The sequence below is a fragment of the Alexandromys fortis genome, unplaced genomic scaffold, assembly GCF_014885135.2.
Source record: "Alexandromys fortis isolate MF-2015 unplaced genomic scaffold, M_Fortis_MF-2015_v1.1 scaffold_21, whole genome shotgun sequence".
In the NCBI taxonomy this organism is placed as follows: domain Eukaryota; kingdom Metazoa; phylum Chordata; class Mammalia; order Rodentia; family Cricetidae; genus Alexandromys; species Alexandromys fortis.
This window is the reverse complement of record NW_026067905.1, coordinates 1264778-1278081: the sequence shown is the minus strand read 5'-3', so window position 1 is coordinate 1278081 and position 13304 is coordinate 1264778. Positions and strand designations below refer to the sequence as shown.

Genomic DNA, 13304 nt, shown 5'->3' with positions numbered 1-13304 from the left:
AAAAAAGAAAGGAAGGAAATGAGAGAGGGAGGGAGGAAGAAAGGGAAGAAGGAAGGAAGGAAAGAAAGAATGAAATGAGAGAGGGAGGGAGAAAGAAAGGAAGGGAGGCAGGGAAGGAGGGAGGGAGGAGGAAAGAAGGAAGGAAGGAAAAAGACAGCAAATGTCAAGGATGCTTGAAATTTAAAATGGGGCTGGGGTAAGCTCAATGGTAGAGCACTCATCTAGCATCCATGAGGCCCTGGATTCCAACTCTAGCACTGAAACAAATAAACCCCAGAACCGCCATATGAGCTTGCAATATCTCTTGTGTGTGTATAATGATACTGAGTTCAGAATCTCAAAAAAGACCTGTGCCCCTGGGGATCATTGTGGCATTATTCTCCATCCAATATCCGTCAAGAGATAAATTCAATGTCCATCAAGAGATCCGAAGTAGGATAGGAAAAATGTGATTTATATTACAGCAAAATATTAAATATTACAAGAGAACCATGGGGTGGGGGAGGGGTGGGAAGATGGCATAGAGGTTAAGAGCACTTACTACTCTTTCAGAGGGTCAGAGTTCAGTTCCCATCAGTCATGAAGGGTGGCTCACAAACACATGTATGTAACTTCAGCTCTTGGGGTGTCTGGCACCCTCTTCTGGCCTTCACAGGCTCTGCACCCACACATACAGACATACACACATACAAAACTAAAATCTTCAAAGAGGAAAAATCCTATCATTGGCAACAACGTAGGTCAGCCTGGGAGACAAGGCTGAATGAAGTAAGTAAAAAAAGAACCAAACTGTTTGAAGCAGAGAGTAGAAAAGAGATTTCCAGAGCTGGAGGCAGGAAACCATGGGAAAGTGTTGCCAATGAGCATAAGGCTTTGGTGATACAGAGGAGAGGGTTCTAGGGATCTAATAATGTGATGATGCATGGACAAGACAGGGGAGCTTACAGCGAGCACACACACACAGACACACACAAACACACAGAGATACATACAGACACACACAGACACAGAGACACACGCACACATACACAGATATAGACACACAGAAACACACACAGACACACACAGATACACACAGACCACACACACATACATACACATACAGAAACACACAGGCACACACAGATATACATAGACACACACATATACACACAGACAAACACAGATACACACAGACACACACAAACACACACAGAGCCACACACAGAGATACACACAGATACACACACACACACACATACACACACAGGCACACACACACAACTCTTAAAGAGGTTCTGTATTTTTTCAGTATTTTGGTTATGGTGATATTACAGTTTTCCATATCTATCCAAGCTCACCAACATGTATAATTAAACCAGGCAATGGTGGTGCATGCCTTTAATCCCAGCATTCAGGAGGCAGAGGCAGGTGGATCTCTGTGACTCTAAGGTCGACCTGGCTTACCAAGCAAGTTTCAGGATAGCCATGGCTGTTACACAGAGAAACCCTGTCTCAAAAAAACAAAAACAAAAACAAAAGGGTATAATTAAGCCAGTGCAACTTTTTGTGTATTAACTATACTTCAATATAGTTTCTTTTAAAACAACTCTCTACACCCTGTCAGCTTACAGAGTCTTAAAACTTTGGGATATTTACTTATATTTAAGGAATTACTTGTGTGTGTATACATGCACACACACACACACACAGATTTGTGTGTAATGGAAGGTGATTCAGCCCCTTAAACAGGAGACTCTGCTGTAAGCAACACCACCAATGAACCGTGATGACAGAGCCCTAGCCCTATGTAAAACACGAATCCCTCGTAACCTCTGGTTTATGGAGAATCAAGTTCTTTCACTGATCCCAACAGCAGGAATCATAAAACCTGTCAGATACAAAAAGAAACCTTACATAACTAGAAAAAACCTTCTCATTTACCAATATGTTAGGAATCACATGATAAATTTTGACAAGAGTAATTGTCTTTGCTGGTTGTTGCTTAAGCCCAGCCTTTTTGTAAGATGAAGTCAAGCGTCTTGGCATAGCAACAGGTTGCTGTGAATGTACAGCTGAGTTTCGACCTTCTTAGGAAAGAAATAAAAACTTTTAAATGCCAGGAAGAAATGCTGAATTTTAACACATAATCAAGTCTGCAACCACTGTTGCTTCTTAAGCTCCCCCCACTTTTCCTCGGTAGTACACCCTGGTTTTCTCACAGTGCTATCCACACAGGTGAGTCCATCCTCAACTCCAGAGTGTGTCCTGAACACAAGCAGCAGGGAGCTCATCTGGGGCTGGCTATTGACAGGAGGGGCAGGATTCCAGAAGAGAAGTGTCAGACAGTCTCTCGCAACTGATGGATGCTGCAAAGGCAATGCCTGAAAGTAAACATGCAATCACAAGGAGGGTGCTACAAGAAAGCCATGTTCAGGGATGGCAAGGAGGAAGTGAGGAGGAACCATGGGCTAATGGCTGAAATGCTTCTGAAATAGCATATTCAGATGCATTCAAAAAAGTTTTAGCTCTACAACTAGATGGAATGGACAGAGGAAGAGCCAGAAATAAGTCATTGTGTGGACAATGTAATTCACAGTCACCGAAAAGTTGTGACATTTGTAGGAAAATGGGTAGAGCTGGAAATCGGTGAGGCAAAATATGTCAAACTCAGAAAAACAAACACCACACTTGCTCTCATGTGTAGAAAGTGGATTTTAAATCACACAACACATATTCATATGTGCATATATAAACACATGTACACACACCCTCACACACATATATAATATATATTATATATATGCACACATACACATATGTATATGTGTGTGTTTATAGTTATAAATGTGTGTGAAGTACTTGAAACTAGAAGGAGGTCACGAGAGAGAAAGAAGGACTATTGTGAGAGGCAGGAAGGAAAGAGGGACTAGAATATGTGAGACAAGAGAATAGAGTAGGGACTGTCGAGAAGAAGGACGGGAACCAGTTGGAGGGAGGCAGGAGCTGGGGGAGAACAGCAGAGGAGGAAGATGAACTGTGACAAAGTACATGACACATTTGTATGAAAATGCCACTGTGAAACCTGTTACTTCATATCCTACTTTTGAAAAACCATTAACTATTTTTAAAATAAATCCTAACTAAAGAGATGGCTCACTGGTTAAAAGCACTGATTACTCTCACAGAGGACCCAGGTTTGTTTCTCATCACCTACATGGTGACTCAAGTCTCTGTAACTCCAGTTACAGGGGAATCTGATGCTTTCTTCTGCTTCTGAGAAGATCTGCACACACATAGTACACAGACACACATTCAAGTGCAGGCACATGTATACATTAATAAAGTAAAAGAAATACAAAAGAAATAATTTCAGTAGTAAAGGTAATATGAAGGGTCAAAAAGCAACATCAAAACGCGACCTTGAGATTTTCAGCCAGACTGGCTATGAGAACCAGTTCCACTGACATAGAAGTATGGAGGGCAATCACATGAGAACCTCCTTAGGGACACAATAGTGCACACGAGCAAAGTCAAAATTCAAAGACAAGACCTTTCAAGTCGTTTGTTAAAAATGCAAGCATAAAAAAAAATCTACAAAGAAAGGGAATAGAAAGTGAGAGAAAGCACCATCAACAATAAGCCTAGGAAACAGTGAGAGCCAAGACAAGGTTGTCCTATTTCAAAACAGTAGCACAGAGATGGTGCAGCTGACATTAATTGGAAACCCTCCAACAGCAATGAGAAAAGAAAGCAATAAAGTTATTTTGGGTGACCATAGAAGACAGTTTTATTTTATCCAGCTTATCCCAATGACAAAGCGGATGAAAGGGTCTTCCATCCTAGTGAGAACCAGGCGGGCAGACACTCCCACAGAACTAGAGAGAAAATATTGCAGCTGGTTATCTCTGAAAGACCCAGAACAAAGACATGTATAAAACACAGGAGTGGGTCAGGCCTGAGCCACAGAGATGTGTGTCCCTGGGGCACTATGTTGGAAACAAGGGTCAATCAACTGCAAACATCAGAACGTTTCCTACACACTGGTACCTGAAGCATAGAAGGGGGCTGCTTGCTTGTTTCTTAGAAAGATCTTACATGACCAAGGATGGCCTCAAACCTATGTCCCCAGCACAAGGAACATATGTATGTGCACCATGCCTGGCTTCATGCAGCACCAGGAATTGAACTCAGAGACTCACACAGGCTAGGCAAGCAGTCTACTAACTGAGACACAAACCTTGCTTCCTGTTAGTGGAGGAGAAGCTTTGCCTCCTTCAATAACCAACAGCTGGACAGATGGCTCAGCTGCTGAGAGCACTTATGATTTTCCAGAGGACCTGGATGTTTGCTTCCCAACATCCTTGTCTGGTGCTCACTATTACCCAGAACTCCATCTTGTGGGGATATGACACCCTGTTCTGGACTCTGAGGACAGCTGCACACACGTGGCATACTCCTCTCTCTCTCTCTCTCTCTCTCTCTCTCTCTCTCTCTCTCTCTCTCTCTCTCTCTCTCTCTTCCTCTCTCCCTCCCCCTCCCTCTATCTCCCCAAACTCATGGGATAGCCACAGTCAGTAGAAAAAAGTTGTCAACCAGCAACTAAAAATTTGATGTGGGAATGTCATATATCAATCTGTTGATTTCATTGGTTAAGCAATAAAGAAATTCCTTGGCCCTGATAGGTTAAAACATAGGTGGGAGGAGTAAACAGAATAGGATGCTGGGAGGAAGAGGAAGTGAGCTCAGACCCGACAGCTCTACTCTCTGGAGCAGAGACGCCAGGCTCTGCTCTCCCAGGCAGCCCTGACCCAGGATGGACGTAGGTTAGAATCTTCCCGGTAAGCGCACCTTGGGATGCTTACCCACATTATTAGAAATGGGCTAGTCCAGGTGCGAGAATTAGCCTAGAAGAGGCTAGATAGAAATGGGCCAAGCAGTGTTTAAATGAATACAGTTTGTGTGTTGTTATTTCGGGCATGAGCTAGCAGGCGGCTGGGGTGCTGGGGACGCAGCCCCGCCGCTCATATTTCAACAAAAATTCAAACCACATATTTATGAAAATGAGAACCTCATAATGAAGCAATTGTCTCCATGGAAGACAAGAAGAAGCAGCAGGGATCTGAATGAGCAAAAACAGAGCAAGGAAGAGGAAGATGGGCTGAGGAACAGGCTCAGCAAGCAGGGACGTGTTGCTGTAAGTGTAAGGACCTAACTGGGAAGTCCCCACAACCACCGAAAGGCAAAGGCCAGAGAGTGTCTGAAACCCCAGCACTTGGGGTCAGAGACAGGCAGATCCTGGGATGTCACTGGCCAGCCTGCCCAGTGTAATCTCAGAAAGGTTAACCCTGAGTTCAGTGTGGAAATGTGGGTCAAGGCAATAAGGCGGGGAGCTACAGAGAAAGTCACCAGACATCTCCGTGGTGGCCTCTGCGTGTGCAAGCGCCAGTCAATTCAACAGTGTACTCATACCTGCATCCTCCCACTCAGTCATACACCCACTGTGCGCCCTCTACACACAATAAGTATTTAAAAGACATGGGAGGAAATAATAGAACACTGGTAGGAAATGAAAAATCAAGTATTAGGAGCGGAAGGGGAGTTAGGCAGTGCTGGAAATAAAGGTAAGCAGTAAGAAGAGAAAACAGAGGTGAGCTCACAAAGGCAAAAGTGAAACATTAGTAAAAGCAAAAAAGCAAGGGCTGGAGTGTTACCTTCGTGTCAAGAGTGCTTCTGCCGCATGCATGAGGCCCCAGGTTTGCGACTCACTATCAGGAGAAGGAGGAATTTGTGAGTGGAATTCCCAGTTCTCATTCATGAGCAGAGTTCTCAAATCCTATCTTAAATAAAAGTTCAATACCAGAACAGAAAATATTTGAAAGTACAGACACACACACGCGCGCGCACACACACACACACACACGTATAATTTAATGTAATATATATAATATATATAATTTAATGTAAAAGAAGACATACTTTACCAGGAAAGAAGCCAACACCATAAAATAAGCAAGTGAATTTTGTGGATGTTATATAACTTTTGGTATGCAGGTATACTCATGAAAACTTATAGGGGGTTATTGATTTGTTTGTTTGGTCTTAACATTTTGAGACAAGGTCTCATGTTTCCCATAGATGGACTCACACTCACCTTTTGCTGAGACTGTCTTGAAACTCTGATCCTTCTGCCTCTACCTCCTGAATGCTGGAATCATGAGCATGTGAGACGTTTTCTGCAAATGTCTGCTGGGCTATGAGCAAAAGTTAGTACTGATAATAGTGACTATAGTTATGCTCAAAATGGGTTAGACAACTTAGGCAAAACAAACACAGTCAAGAAATTCACAAACTACTAAACTGACTTGAAAAAAAAATAGAAACCCTGGGAAGATCTTTTTAAAAAATCATAGAGTTAGAATTTAAAAAAAAATGTTTACACAGAGTCCAGCCAATGGGTAAATTCACTAAGCACACCAAGACATGCCCACCACACAAATACGTACGGAAGCAGAAAAAAGAATTCTCCCTAATCCAAGACAGGAAAAGCATCTTACATTGTCCCCAACCAGTCAAACAGCAGAGAAAGCTAGAGACCACTAGCCCCTACAGGGTGCTTAGTTTTGTCACTTGACACAGTCTAGCATCACCTGGTATTTCAGTGAGGGAGTCTAGCTCACACTGGCCTGTGGGCCCATGTATAAGGACTTCATTACCTTAGTGGCTGTGGGAAGGCCCAGTCTACACCACACCCGGGTTTGGGACCTGAAATCTAAACTAGCTGAGCCTTGAGCATGTATGTATCCCTTTCTCTCTGTTCTTGTCCTTGACTGTGATGTGATCAGCTTCTTCAACTTCCTGCCTCGGTGAGCACACTACAACCTGGATCTATAAGCTAAATAAACGCTTTCTTCCCTCTCCTAGTTAGAGTTTCTATAGCTTTGATAAAAGACCACAACCAAAAGCAACTTAAGGAGGGAAGGCTTTATTTCCCTTATACTTCCAGGTAATAGTTCATCCCTGAAGGAAGTCAGGGCAGGAACTCAAGCAGGAAAGGAACCTGGAGACATGAGCTGATGCAGATGCCATGGAGGGGATGTGTTCCTCATGGCTTGCTCAGCCTCCTTTCATATAGAACCCAGGACCACCAGCCCAGGCTTGGTACCACCCACAATGGTATTGGTCTTCCCAGAAAAATCACTAGGAAAATGTCCTACAGACTTGCCTAAAGCCCAACCATATAGAAGCGTTTTATCTAAATTAAGGTCCCCTCCTCTCAGATGACTATAGCTGTGTCAAGCTGACATGAAACTAGCCAGTGCACTCCCTAAGTTCCTTTTTTATTGGAATATTTCATCACAACCAACAGAATTGAAACTAGGACAACTTAAGAATACAGACAAAAAAAAATTCTCACCAAAACGCTAGAGTATTAGTTTCTGTCCTAGGGAGGGTTTTGATTATTGCTACAAATACCATGACCAAAAAAACACAAGTTTTCGGGGATAGGGTTTATTTGGCTTACACCTCCACATTGCTGTTCATCACTGAAGGAAGTCAGGACAAGAACTCAAACTGGGCAGGATCCTGGAGGTAGGAGCTGATGCAGAAGCCATGGAAAGTGCTGCTTACTAACTTGCTTTCCTTGGCCCACTCAGCCTGCTTCTTCTAGAACCCAGGACCACCAGCCCAGGGATGATAACACATACCATGTGCCAGGCTCTCCACCACTGATCACTCATGGAGAAAATGCCTTACAGATGGGTCTCAGGGAGGCATTTCCTCAACTGAGACTCCTTCCTCTCTGATGACTCTATCCTGTGTCAAGCTGACTCACAAACCCATCCAGTACTGTTTCCTACTCCAGTTGCAATAAATTGCCACAAATCTAGTGGTTTGAAACAGGAAGAGAAGAGGGGGAGGGGAGGGAAGAATAGAAAAGAGGAGAGGAGGGGAGGGGAGGGGAGGAGACAGGAGGAGACGGAAGGGGAGTGGGAAGGGAGAAGACTTCTGGTGCTAGAAATCCAAAACCAGTTTCTTTTACCAGAAGCCCAGCTGAGCAGGAAGTGGGTGGTGGACCGGTCTAACTAGTATCTGAGTCATTGAGTAAAGCAGTATAGTATAGAAGGTTTTGAGCACATTATGCACTGGTATAAGCAAGAGTCTAACTCAGAGGACCGGCTGTTCCATTTTTCCTCTTGACTCCCTGCAACAGGTAAGTGTCAGATGGAACAGCCCGATGCGGGGTTGTCTCACTAGTGGAGAGACCCAAGCAAAGGACTCTGGAAGTTTTGTGGCCCCTGAGGTCAGAGAAAGGGTAATGAGGAAGGAGCAGGAGGGGAAAGTTCACACAAGGGCATCTCTCAGGGTTCCCCATCCTTCTGGCCACAGGATGCCCTTGCAGAAGAAGCTGAAGAAGACCTCTGCCAAAGCTTCGTAAAAAGAACATTAGGAATGAAGCTCCGAGAAACCAGCCTGCCTCCACTGAGGCTTAAAAGTCATCTTATAACATAGACAAACAGGACAAAAGAATTCCTGTTTATGATTAAACCTCTGGTTTTCAAGAATTGGGCTACGCCCCACCTGTTACCTTAACTACAAATGGTTCTGTCCCGCCTGTTCAGGAGCTGAAATCCTGTCTTTGTTTCCAAAGCTTACACAACCACCTGTTACTACCTTATTATCATCATGACTGCCTTGTAAAGCCCACCTCACAACCTTGTCTTTGTTTCAAGAGGTCATTAGGGCTAACTTGCTTGTTCTGCTCCTGTAACCCCGCCTACTTTGCCCACAAGTCCCCCATCTGGAAACCCTCTTCTCCTGAGCTATAGAAGCCTTGCTTTCCTCACATCCAGCGCTGGCCTCTCAGAACCACCTTAGGGAGAGGCAGCCCATGTACATGAATAAAAAAGCTTACTTTAAATAATTGCTTAGTTTAATTAATTTGGTCTTGATGATTTGGGTCAATGTCTTTTTCCTCCCATCTTTGGGATTAATAGGTCCAAAGCTAGAAACTCAAATACATGGAGTGTGATAGGCCCAAGGGGCTTGAGACCTTGTAATGTGCACAAGTCTGAGACTGGGAGGCTCTGTCCTTCCCAAGGCCCAGTAAGACCCTTGTAATTGTGTGTGTGTGTGTGTGTGTGCATGTGCACGTGTGTGTTATGTGTGTTGTGTGCATGTGTGTATGTGTATGCGTGGGATGAGTGTGTAGTGTGTGCAAGTGTGTGTGTGCATGTGCTGGGGGACAATGGTTTTACCCTGTAAAGATTTATTTCTTGTACTTGTTTAATAAAATGCTGATTGGCCAGTAGCCAGGCAGAAAGTAGAGGCAGGTCAAGGAGAACAGAATTCTGGGAAGAGTCATAACCCAGACTCAGAGGAAGCAAGATGAGAACACCTCACTGATAAAGGTACCAAGACACATGGTAAACATAGACAAGAATAATGGGCTAATTTAAGATGTAAGAGTTAATAAAAAGCCTGAGCAAATAGGCCAACCAGTTTATAATTAATATAGACCTCTGTGTGTTTCTTTGGGGCTGAACGGCTATAGGATCAGGCGGGACCTTGGTCAACATGCGTGTGTATATGTGTGTGTGTGTGTGTGTGTGTGTGTGTGTGTACATGAAAGCCAGAGGTCAATACCAAGGGACATCTTCACTTGCTCTCCACCCTAGTTTTCTGAGAGATCTCTTTCCTACACCTGGAGCAGGGTTAGCCTAACTGACCAGCAAGCCCAAGGGGTCTTCTTCCTGTCTCTGCTTCCTCAGCATGACTATAAGTGGGTGTTAAGTCTCAAGCCCTGGACAAATGGCCAAGGTGGCTATTTAACATATCAAAGCTGGTCCTGGCCACCAGATTCTCCCAGCATTCCTCAGTCCCTGCTCCTTACAGAGTAAGGCTGGAACACTTCATCCTCTACCCTGAACTCTCCAGCCTAGGGGCCAGGCTTCCCTTTCCCCAGAGGATCTTGCCTATATAATCCAGACATTTGGGTTATTTGCCCTCCCCTCCCCCCTTTTTTTTTGTACCTTTGGCTTCCTGGTTGCTACACAGAGTTCCCTTTTCTCCCCTGTCCCTTCCTCTTTCCTCCTCCCACACGTCCCAGGTCAGTCTGGTCACAGCTATTCTGGACTCTCCAGATGTCCCTGCCTCTGGCTATGCTCTCCCACAGGTCGACAATAACCTTTCTTCTCCACCACACCTAGGAGCTGTCACTTCCTTTCCTTTTTATTTCTCTTTTCCTGGACTCTGCACCCAGCACTGGACTGTCGGTTTGTTTATTTTTTGTTTTGAACGTGGGTGTTGGGGATCAAACTCAGGTCCTCATGTGTACGGACAAGCACATCACCCACTGAACTGTCTCCCCAGCCTTTGAAACTGTGTACCATCGGCCTGAAAAGTCACCCAGACCTCTATATCAGAAGCTGGCTTCATAATGACAGAAAAAGCAAAGTTGGCAGGAGCTTCCTGTCTGGGGACGACAGGGCAAACGACATTCCTTGTCCTTCCCAGCTTCTGCAGGCATCCAGGACTTCTTAGCCTGAATGCAAGAGGCGAGGAGCCTCTCCCAGGCCTCAGATAACAAAATATGACAACAAAAAATTGTTACCTCAAATGGCACATGAACTTAGGAAACAGAACCTGCCAACCAGTGTGAAGGACGAGGCGGGCCTAAGAAGTTTCTGACTGCTGTCTGTGTTTTCAACAAGTGACCTTGCTACAACTGATTGAAGTGTGTTTTGTTTTCATTGGGCACTAACAGGACAGAGTAAAATTCTCTGGTCTCCTCATTTTCTAGACTTCCTAACATACTTCAGACCCATTTTGCTAGGTCTCAAATGACTAACTGGGGTACCTATTTAGCACATCAAAGCAGTCCTGGCCACCAGACTCCTGCGCATCTCTGTACCTGTTACAGAGCCATTCTGGCTGGCATACCCCACCCCCACCCTAAACTGTCCAGCCCAAGCTTCCCTTCTCCTCAACTTCTCTGATTCCTATATAACCTCAACCATCTTGGCTAATGGTCCTTTTTTACCTCGTGGCCTCTTTATCTCTGGGTTCCCGGGAACTTTTTTCGTTCCTCCTCTCTTCTCTTGCTCTCTTGCTCTTCCCCACCCCCAAGAGCTGGTTCAGTGTGGCCCCTCCGAAGGTTGCTATGCTCTCTCTGGCATCTACAGGAAACCTCCTCCACCAGACCTAGGAGCATCACGTCCTCATTATGCTTTCATTCATGTTTTATAAATGCATGTCCTTTATTTTACGTGTGACAGGGCAGATGCCAAATTTAAAGGGGCTATGCTCCAAGATTTTTCTGTGTCATTGGAAAGACAGATATGTTTCCAACTTAACAAGATAAATGTTCTTTGAGAAGAAATGTCAGGGTACCAAGGATATCAAGCCAATATAATGGGTGGTACAGGTGATTTATATGGCAGTTTACAGCACAGGTCACACAACAAGAATCCTAAAATGCTCCACTCACCACTCACTTGGCCCCCACACTTTGCATTTTTAACTGGGAAAGCTGTTCTCTTTTGTTTTGTCTTTTTAATCTGCTAACATGTTAAAAACATTAACTTTTTGCACCTGCTTATAAGATAACCCTCTTTTGCTAATATCCAATATTTTAAAGCTGTCCTTTGGAACCATGACTGTATTCCATTCACTGTACTGTAATTTTTTTATCCATTGCCACTTAGTTCTCAAAACAACCTTATGGATGTGGGCATCATTCTTACCATATCTGTGAGACTGTTGAGAAAAATTTAGACTCCCAGAGGAAAAGTAATTTTCCCAAAGTCGAACACCGAAACCCATAACACATAGATCATTGAGCACAATGAATAGACCAGGGAGAGATACTGTGCTCCCGGTCGGATCTTTCTGTTCCATGCAATGATCTCTGTTCTCGGCCCACACAGTAAGATTGTGACAGTCAAAGACTGGACAGTGTGTTATCTGGGGCATCCCGTTATTTCTGGCTTCCTCCCGAGGTCACGGACTCCTACACACTTCAAAAGTAGCATCCGACTCTACAGTCAGGAGCAGCAGGAGCAGAGCGAGTGGGCACAGACACAAGCAACTGTGTGACTTTCGTAGAGCCAGCACAGCTCTCTTCCCCACCTTCTTTCCCTAACATGGGAACAAAGGGACAAAGGTAGCTCCTACTGACTTGGCACTGTGGGAAACAGGACCAGCACAGTCTCCAACTCAAGATTACGTGCACTCAGAACCCCTCCAGGCTTTGACCTTGAATACTTACAACTGCAACTCTCTCCTGTCCTGTTCCAGTCACTGTGCCACTAGGGCTGCTGTGCAAAGAACAGTAGAAATCAACAGGGGTCCATCTGGGGAAAGCACTCCGTGCTATCCACACAGCTCTCTCACCAGGGTCTTCCTCTGTCCTCTCTGCATATCTTGGGCTTGCTTTCTTTAGACTGATTGCAGACTCCTGGCCCTTTCAAAACACCAAATCTCTCAGCCCATTTACCTCCAGGCTTCAGACTCACTATCTTTTAACATCTAACAACTTAGCGAGAAAGGGATCTTTTCTTCTCACAACCCCTGTCTCCACACTCTAGCTGTGTCCAGGAAGATCGGGAATTTCAAGGGCCAACTTTGGTCACACACCGTTACCATGCAAAGAATGTATGTTTGCACAGCAGCTGTTGTTTCCCAAAGAAACATAATTTATGAGACAACTTTTTTTCTTTAAGTTTTCATGGGAGGGAACAGCATGCACTGCACTAGAGGGGATTAGTAAAAATGACGTGCCAGCAGAAAGTAACACTGTTACTCAATTAGCAGAAACAATAGCCAAGCATGGGAGGGGGACAATGGATTAAAATGTTGAGTTTGAGGCACCTGCAGGACATTAAAATGAGGTAATTTCTTGGAGGGGGTGAATTAGGAGCCGAAGAGAAAGATTAATGTGTTGAAGGAGTGGCTGCTTGTTGGTTCCTGGCCACTTAGCCCCCAAATAATCACACAGAAGCTGTATTAATTAAATCACTGCTTATCCATTAGCTCTAACTTCTTATTGGCTAACTCTTACATATTTAACCCATTTCTAGTCATCTGTGTATCGCCATGTGGCTATGGCTTACCAGCTAAAGTTCTGGTGTCTGTCTCTGGTGGGGCTACATGGCTTCTCTCTAACTCCTCTTTCTTTCTCCCAGCATTCAGTTTAGTTTTCCCCACCTAGCTCTTTCTGCCCTGCTCTGCTAGGGGCTCAAAGCTGTCCTTTATTCACCAATGTTATTCACAGCATACAGAGGTGATGGAGGGGAATCACACATCATTAATGTTTAACATGT

At 44.5% G+C, this 13304-nt stretch overlaps 1 long non-coding RNA gene across 1 annotated transcript in view; it reads right to left on the bottom strand.

Moving 5' to 3' along the window:
* The window catches only part of LOC126497345 (uncharacterized), a 10004-nt gene extending 2197 nt beyond the window's left edge, over window positions 1–7807 (bottom strand). Inside the window, exons 1-2 of the long non-coding RNA XR_007590592.1 lie at window positions 7689–7807; window positions 6134–6233 (exon numbers count right to left, since the gene is read on the bottom strand). This is a non-coding gene — a long non-coding RNA (uncharacterized lncRNA). The remainder of the gene's footprint in view (window positions 1–6133; window positions 6234–7688) is intronic.
* Between the last annotated feature and the right edge of the window lie 5497 nt (window positions 7808–13304).